This window comes from Arabidopsis lyrata, assembly GCF_000004255.2.
Source record: "Arabidopsis lyrata subsp. lyrata unplaced genomic scaffold ARALYscaffold_8, whole genome shotgun sequence".
Taxonomy (NCBI): domain Eukaryota; kingdom Viridiplantae; phylum Streptophyta; class Magnoliopsida; order Brassicales; family Brassicaceae; genus Arabidopsis; species Arabidopsis lyrata.
In genome coordinates this window covers 2,210,447-2,219,703 of record NW_003302548.1, presented here as the reverse complement: position 1 = coordinate 2,219,703, position 9,257 = coordinate 2,210,447, and the positions used below count along the sequence as shown (strand labels likewise).

General features: G+C 40.2%; 1 pseudogene; it reads right to left on the bottom strand.

Moving 5' to 3' along the window:
• Nucleotides 1-3,509: 3,509 nt before the first annotated feature.
• LOC9299580 overlaps nucleotides 3,510-9,257 on the bottom strand; it is a 75,305-nt pseudogene continuing 69,557 nt past the window's right edge.

Here is a 9,257-nt window from a genome sequence, read left to right as displayed (position 1 = left end):
AGAAAAGCAGTATGCACGTCCATTTGATGAGGTTCCCAATTTTTTCCTGCGACAATACATAACAAACCACGAACTGTGGTCATTTTTACAACAGGCGCAAACGTCTCATTATAGTCTTCACCTTCAACTTGACGGTTTCCACATGCAACCAGCCATGCCTTATAGCGTTCAACAGTCCCGTCGGCATGAAACTTAATTTTGTAAACCCACTTGTTATTAATGGCTTCCTTACCCGGCGGGAGATCAACAACATCCCACGTATGATTAACTTCAAGAGCATCAACTTCAGAACCCATGGCATTAGTCCATCGCGGATCTTTCATTGCTTGCTTATGAGACGTGGGCTCAACAGCGGCCACTATTGCCGCTAAAAACACTCGATGAGCAGGTGAGAATTATTCATCAGAAATATAATTTGTAAGAGGATATGGTGTCGTACCTTGGACCAAAGACGAGGAGTCTGAATCGGAGTCGGGTGAAGCGTGATGGGGTTCTTGAAGACAGCTTGTATTGTATGTGACATAACCTTGGAGTCTAACCGAGGGACGCTTCACACGTTTACCAACACCTAACTCCGGCTCCTCAACACCTAGCTCCGGCTCCTCAACATTTATAGGAGAGGGAGTAGCTTCTTCATCGGAAGCCAAAGTATCCTCCTCCGACGGATTTGAGACACCGGATTACGCCGGCTCTTCATCATCAACAACATGGGTTACCGGTTCAACATTCTCAATAATGATAGATTCCGGTTCGGGAACACTAGCCTCAACCTCCACGAGTTCACTCCCCCTTACGACTGGTACCAATGGTGAGTGAACAACCCAATCGGAATCAACAAAAGACACCGGTGGTGAATTATCATCAACAACCTTAGAGTGAGCACATGGAAACACATTTTCATGGAACACCACATCCCGAGAGACCAAAAACTCTTCTTTTTCAAGATCATAAACCTTCCAACCTTTCTTTCCAAAGGGATATCCAACAAAAACACAAGAGCGACTCTGGTGACCAAATTTATCCTTATCACGCGATTGACGATATGTGGAGCAAGACGAACCAAAAACTCTCAACTGATCATACGATGGTTTCTCACCAAACAACAACTCATAGGGCGTTTTACCACCAATAACTTTTGACGGAGTGCGGTTAATAAGGTATGCAGCCGTGGAGACTGCCTCTCCCCAAAACTTAATCGGCAAGCTAGCTTGGAAGAGGAGAGACCGTGCAATATTCAAAATGTGACGGTGCTTTCGTTCGACCCGTCCATTTTGCTGTGGAGTAGCAACACACGAAGTTTGATGAACAACACCAATACTTCTAAAGAATGATGAGAGACACATAAACTCACTGCCATTGTCACTTCTCACCGTACGAACATGTTTTCCAAATTGTTTTTCGGCATAAGCGCAAAAATTCTACAAAACTTGCTTCACTTCCGATTTTTCAAGCAAGAGATATGTCCATAATGCTCTTGAAAAATCGTCCACAATTGTCAAAAAATAAGCTGCCCCACACGAAGCCTTAACTCGATATGGCCCCCAAACATCAACATGAATTAACGAAAAACAATCCAATGCTTTATTATAACTATCATAAAAAAACTTCTCTTGCCTGCTTAGCCTTAAAACAAACGTCACAAGGACCATGGCTAGCTAAATTCTTAAAACCAGAAAACATAGGTAGACTAGAAAGCATAGCAAAAGACGGATGACCGAGTCGTTGATGCCACAAATTCGTATCACACTGCAATGCAACCTTGTTAACCCGAACAGCAGCATCGTCTTTAAGATAAGAAACCCCATCACGTTCTTCCCCAGCTCCAATCAGAGTCCTCGAAAAACGGTCCTGAAAAGCACACAAACTATCAGTGAACAGCCCCACACAATTACTTTGTTTTAAAAGCTTAGAAACAGAGATAAGTGTGCAATCAAGGGCTGGAACGTATAACACATTGTTTAGTGTTATATGTGAAGATATAGGCAACACGCCTACACTTGTGGATATCATCTTACTTCCATCCGCAAATCCAACCGAACATGGGGATGTAGAACAAACATTCTTCAATAAAGAGATGTTTCCCGTCATGTGATGAGATGCACCTGTATCAAGAATCACATCCTTATTTATCTTACCGGAGAGCTTGTCGGAAACAACACCAGACTTTTCTTGAGCTAGAAGCTCCAAGGCTTTCCACTGATCCGGAGTGAAAGACGGATACGCGGAGGCATGAGGACTTGTGGCATGAGCAACCATAGCATACCCGCGACCACGACCTCCTCCAAAACTGTTACCACGACCACCACGTCCTGTGCTGCGACCTCCTCCTCTTCCACTTCTTTCAATCCACCAGTCCGGATATCCATTTATCTCCCAACAGAAATTCTTCTCATGACCTGACCTCCCACAATGAGAGCAAACAGTACGGTCTCTGTTCCGGTTGTTTCCTTGAGGAACAGAGCGTGCCACAAACCCAGTCACATCACCAACATCACGAATAGTTGAACCAGAGGACTCACCATGTAGCGCAGATCTCGTGTTGAACCCAATCGCTTCATGTTGTTGTTCCTTCTTCTTCACCGCAGCAAGTCTCTGTTCTTCACGAATAGCCTTACCATAAGCTTGAGCTAAATCCGGCATTGGGTCTGCATCGACAATTTGACAAATCACATTGCCAAATCGAGACTCATCAAGTCCCATGACAAATTGATGAACTTTCTCATCCTCTCTCTCTTTCGCAATTTGAGTTCCTGCTCCACACGTACAAACTGGAACCACCCGATAACTCTGCAACTCATCCCATAACACAACTAGACGGTCTTAATAATCAATCACGGACTGTCCTTCTTGACGACACGACGCAATCAGCGACACAATCTGGTGGATGCGAACCTTGTTCCCAACGGAGAAACGTCTCCTCAAACTCTCCCACAATTCAGCTGCATCGGAAATGAACGACACCGTAGATCGAACACGCGGTATGATCGAAGTTCTCAACCATCCCACCACCATCGAGTTCACACTCGTCCACGTCTCCATCTCCGGTCCAGCAGTCGTCGGCTTCACCACCGAACTATCAACAAAGCCAGTCTTCCTCTTTGCTTTGAGAGCATTCAACATCTCCGTAGCCCACTCAGCATAGTTCTCTCCTGTCAACTGAACAGAGGAGATCATCGATCCCGGGTTATCAGAGGAAGACAAGCTGTAAGGTGTGTTTTCTGATGAATCAGGCACCTTGGGAACAATTGCTTTTTCTTCTTGGCTGGTTGACATCGTGACAAACTTTTGATCTTAATCAAAGATCTTTAAGAACAAACACAAAAATCTTTTAGAAACGAGAAACGAAGAAGAAGAAAAAGAAGCGAAGAATTTAGGCCCTTAGCGCTCTGATACCATGTAAAACTATAAGCAGCAAGGGTTTTTAGAATGAATTCTTCTTATCATTTCAAGTCTATAACTTGAAGACCAAGTTATATGTTTCCTAATACTTCTAGAACATGATTTGAATAAGGAAATACAAAATATACACCAATATCTCCCAATACATTTCAATAACATCATAATCTCCACAATTCCAGAACCAGAGGAATACAAAGGCTTGTGTAAGGGACTTACGCTCTGATATAGTCTGGTGTTGCTGAAAGCAATCGACCGAAGAATGAGAAAGACGAATAAAGCGTGACAAGAGTTGTTGTCTCAGATTTTTTACCTAAAGATTGTGCAATCTGTCCCAGGTTGTTGCTATAAACCAGTCCAATTGTGCCACCACAAAAATAGGCAATATAGTAAAGCCAGAAGTCTGATCTACATAAGAGTAAAGATAGAGGATGTTCCTCTCCAAGCATCTCAAGCTGATTTCTTGTAATGAACTTAGTGCAACAACTTAGTATTGGCAGCTCGCACTACATCATCGTTTAGCAACTGGTAGCCTTCAAGGCTGGCTTCACGTGTCACCATTCCCTTATGCATCTCAAGCTCATCAACATCAACAAGAATGAAACCAGAACCTTCTAAACGGAAACTGGAGTGGATATTGTGTAGATACCAATTACGAGCATAGACTAGACCAGGAAGGCATAGAGGAAGAATCAAGAGAAGTATTGATCCACTAAAGAGAAGACGAGCTGAAGTTACATCAGAAGTCTTTGAACGAAAGAGAAGCAGATAAACACCGTTCAAGACCGCTAATATGTTAAGCAATAGAAACATGAGAGAGTCTCTTCGAACTCCATCGGGTGGAAGAGGTTCAAGAGGCGGTTGGCGAAGAATAGGAATGAGAGCAGCGAAGGAGACAAAAAGAGGTACAAGAGCGTTTAAGAGTAGGTATAGCTCTGTAGAAACAGGATTGATCGCGTTGTAAGCAAGAGTGTATAAAGCAGCACTTACGCCATTAAAGCTCACTGTGAGAGAAAGAGCAAGTGATCTGTTTGCAGGAAAGTTTCTGATGCAGAGCACAAAGCAGACTGTGTTAAACCAACATATACTTAGCCCAGCTAGTAAACAACATAGAAACACCTGCCACAAACATCAACAAAATTCATACTTTAGTCGCAAGTTCGGTAAGACAATGGCAGTTTTGAAAGAACCAAGAATTATTGTTGGAATTGTATCCTTGATTGAACTTGCAAAAGAGAAGAAGAACCCATGAGAAGAAGAAGATGAAGAACAGAGGAAGAAGCATCGGAAGAAGAAGACGATGTCAGAGAAGAGACATCGTGAAGAGAAGAGTCAAAGGAAGAAAGGAAAGTCATCAAACCAAATAGGTTTGTGTTTTGTGAGTTGAAAAGAGAGAGTAAATCAAGGAATTAGTGTTCCAATGTCAATGTGTAGGGTGGCAACCTTGCTTGTGTAAGAGAGTCTAGAACTAGGAGTAAGGTCCAAGTGCAAGTATATATGTGTATGTAGAAAGTAGAAGTAAAGTAGTATAAGTATGTGTGTGTTGTATCTTGTAAGAATCATCTTTGTGATCCAAGTTAATACAATGTAGACAATTAAAGTAAATGTGTTCTTGTTTTCTCTCTAGAACAAGTGAACACAAACGTACAAGAAAGAGTGAAAGATAGAGAGATGGTGAGAATTACAACAATTATAGAAAAAAAATTCCTAACAAAATGTTGTATTTGATCACAATCTTCTATCCAAGAAATTAATCATTCCTTCCCAAGATACTAATCGACTAAGCTCATATAGTCATATGAAAGATAATTCAAATAATATCATATAGACATAACATTTTCTATCTGAAAATTCAATATTATATTTACCGGTGAATGCTTGAATCCAGATCGTCGCTACGAGAATCATCCATTTTCTTGATTGTCCCGCCATCTTTTTTCCCTCACCGTGTTTAACAATCTCCGACGTACGGTTCCTGAATCACCGGAGATTTTGATTTTTTTTTTTGTTCTCTCTCTTTTGTTTGATTCGAGCTTCTTCACTGGTTACGACGAAACGAATCATGTTGGTTTACGTGGCCATCTTCATGTCAGGTGTAAATAAACCGAGTTCGAATCAATTTTATCCGGTTTAGTTTTGTTTATTTGATTGGTTTCATACTTTCATTACTTCATAGAAGAAGTGCATTGTGATTTCGGTTCGGTATTTAGAAAAAAAGTTGAAAACCAACCAGGTCAAGTCAAAACCATAGTATTACATTAATATCAATAATTGATGTCTTTTTTTGGTTCGTTGAACAAAATGAGATTTTTTTTTTTTTTTTGACAGCAAAAAGAGATCTTTTTCTTTGGAACATTAATAATTCATCACATGTTCCTTAATAAATTTGGGAAATTTCATTTAATATTCAACAAAAAAATTTATATTCATTTACCAAAAATAAAAAAGTTTTGAGTTCAAATAATTTTTCAAAATGATGTTTCTTAGTATTTTTCCAATAAATTTCTATAAAAACAGTTGATGAATCTTGGTGTAAAAATGAGTGATAATAAATTTGGTTCAATTAGGTCGTTTCAAATATTTACAATTGCTTTAGTTTTGGTTCGGTTTGTGATAGAGTTTAGATCTATCTCAAACTCAACAAACCCAGAAAAATGAGAATCAACCAAATCAATTTATTACTCTACTCACAAATCGTGAACAGAGAAAAAAAAAACGATCGTTTCTGTAACGGAGAATTACAAAACGGATCTAAAGGAACGATCTCATGACGATCGTTTTCCCAGCTAGCACGCAGGCTCAGCAACACACACAACACATAAAAAACATGAATGAAAGAGATGAGCAACGGCTCCTTTTATTGACTCAGAGAAGTTGAAACCCTCTGATACGACCCAAGGCTTCGCTCCTTCCCTTTAGCCACTTGCCACCTGTGACGAATTCTGTATCTCAGCATTGACCACGTTGACTTCTCCTCTCTTCCTCTTTCGATAGTAGCATTGATGGACCTTATCAGTTTGGTTCAAGCGGCTCGGTCTCAATTCAATGGTTGAATGCTTAGAGCTCACAAATGGGAACTCTTTTCGTTTACGTTTGGAATGGCAAGCAAAGCCCTAATCATTTATGTATATATACCTTCTCCAACACGCTACCATAAAACAACCCAAAGAGCAGTGACATAGCTACTTGAGTACTTACCCTCTCTAATAAAAGTCAAGCTTCAGAGATAACAAGAACCAAAAGTGGAACAAGTTTATCAAACAGACAAGCAAGATCGTTTACTATGTAGATACAACTAAAGAGACCAACTTGGAACAAGCCTATTTATAAGCGTGAGAGAGCCTAAGACCTAGTACAAGCTAATTTGGTTCCTACTAGACCCGTAACATATCATGAGTTTCTGATGTTAGAACTTAAAACCAACCATAGGCTGATGGGTTCACGAAGGGTTCAGTCTCCTGTTTAGGAACCTGAAGTCTAACCCTTGAACCTGAAGACCCACCATTGCCTGAAGAGCTTGGTGCTTCAACGGAGCAATGAAGCACAGGTGGTGTTGAGTTTTCTTTACGAAACATGAGTTTGGCAATAAGGTCCGCTGAAAGATCAATGTCAAGCTTATAATCCTAGATTTCTCAATACTCTTGAAAAAACTGTTTAGATTTGTACCCTCCCGATAAGAGCCTGCAGTTCTGGAATGTAGGTAGTGGTAGAACTTCAAGGACATTTTTCACAATAAACAAGACTTGAGTTCCTTTTCTAGGACGGCAAACAAAAAAAAAATTCTGAATCCATATAGAGAGCCTCAGATACCTAACTGAGGTGAATTTAAAGAAATATTGCAGGTTGAGGCATCTTTTGAAACTGAAATCTCTTCAATAACTGATTCTCTCTGGCTGTTCAAATCTGCAGTGTTTCCCAAACATTAATGAGGACATGGAACACTTGAAAAGGTTTTTCTCATGGAACAGAGACCTTACCTGTACTACAGTTTGAAAGCTGAAAGATGACAACAGAGAAGCTAGACTTCAAACGACGGTTGCAGAGCTCAATTAATAGATGGATTAGAACAATGTTCACGCGAAAGAAGGATGACCATTTCAGATTATCAGTTTGAGAAAGAATTGTGAAAAAATATTTATTTATTCAACCGTAAAAAAGAGTCTTACAAAGAATTGATAACCAAATAAGACCATGAAATTAACTTGAACCGGCAACAACAAATTAAGGTCTCTAATAAGTGATTACCTTTCTGCTCTGTAACTTGACAGGAAATCCTGTGAACAGTACTGAATTCACAATAAAGTAAAATGATGGTAAAAGAGAAGCTTTGGTAAACAAAAACCCTCTGCCAAAAAGGGTCATTTGGCTGAAGCAGATGCTTTAGCATTACATAGCAAAAAGAACACCAACTGCTCCAGAAAGATTTGCTCCACCAATGAAATATATGTCTCTCTCTACAAAAATACGCCACCATGAAATTTTTAATGTACAATCTTTTTTATTACTACTTGGAGGTTTGTGTAAGAATCTGGTTCACCTGAAACATAATCATCCCACCTTGGAGATTTTCAACCATTTGCTTGGAGATCTTCCATTCTTGGGGTTACACTTGCACCACAAGTTTGAGTGGCACTAGACACACCTTCTGGTTTTTCGCTTCTTCTTTGGTCGTCTATCATGAATTCTTGCTTTTTAAGTTTTCTTTGCTCCTCCTTCATCCCCTGTTGAGGTTCTTGAAAGCTTACTTCAACAGGCATATCATACTTTGCCTCATGAGAACTGTTTTTGTTTTTATCTTTTGCATACACCAAACTTAAACCGCACCTCAACACCGTGAATGTTCCTATCTGACTTGTACCACCAGTCACATTAAACTCAAGAGAGGCTTCAGTAAAATTGCATTTATCAGAGTTCTCATCTTCGAGACACCTTATCGTATGTGGGCAAGTAATGTAGGCTATAAAAACATGATCTGACTCAATCTTGTCTTCCTTGTCTCCCTCCCAACTTCCTACCTGGCAAGTAAAGGGGATCCAAGACTTTTCTTGAACTTTTATCGTAAAGGTGCATGCCACCGAGAAGCTGCTGATTGATTTTGGCTAGAAAGGAATGAGACTACAGCACATAGAGCTATCCCTGAAAGGCTCTTGTCATGCCAATGTGGGAGGAGTTTTCGTTGCAACAGAGATCCTCTTTCTTCATGACAAAACCACGAAGGTACCTCACATCCAGGAAAGCGAGTGGTGAACAAAGCCCCTGAACTAAAACCCTGCAACATTATAGAAAAGGAAAATCATTAATTGTGGAGTTTCCTTTTAATATAAGAATCAAAGAGAGGGATACAGAAAGCCACATGGAGAGAGAATTAGATATAGAGAGAGACCTCATTGTAGTGTTTACGAACATCTGATAGAAACTGGCATTTACTTTGACCAAACGATGTGATTTCATCCAATGCAGCTTGCTCCAGGTTATCACAATTGGTGAAATTTAAAGTGCAATGGCTCTGCACGGTCGGCATGATACGGGGCACCGGTTTTGCAACTGTCTTCAGTGAGCTACAACCCTGTGCATCTAAGTAGGGAAGATTTGGTGGCAACTCTGGAACAAGTGTAAGACTCGTAGAATACTTCAAGTCCAGCCATGTTAAGTGGAAAAGACTTCCAGAAAGTTTTGAAAGACTTCCAGACACATGGACTTCCATTCAACCAAAATATCTTATCCTTGGTAACTGCAAAAATCTCCGTGCAACGCTCTCTCTGCTAACGACAAATAATTGTGTCTCACTTGAGAGTTTATATGGCTTCTTTAACTTCCCACGGATGGCTCTCCAATTTATAAACTGCTTCAAACTGAATCAC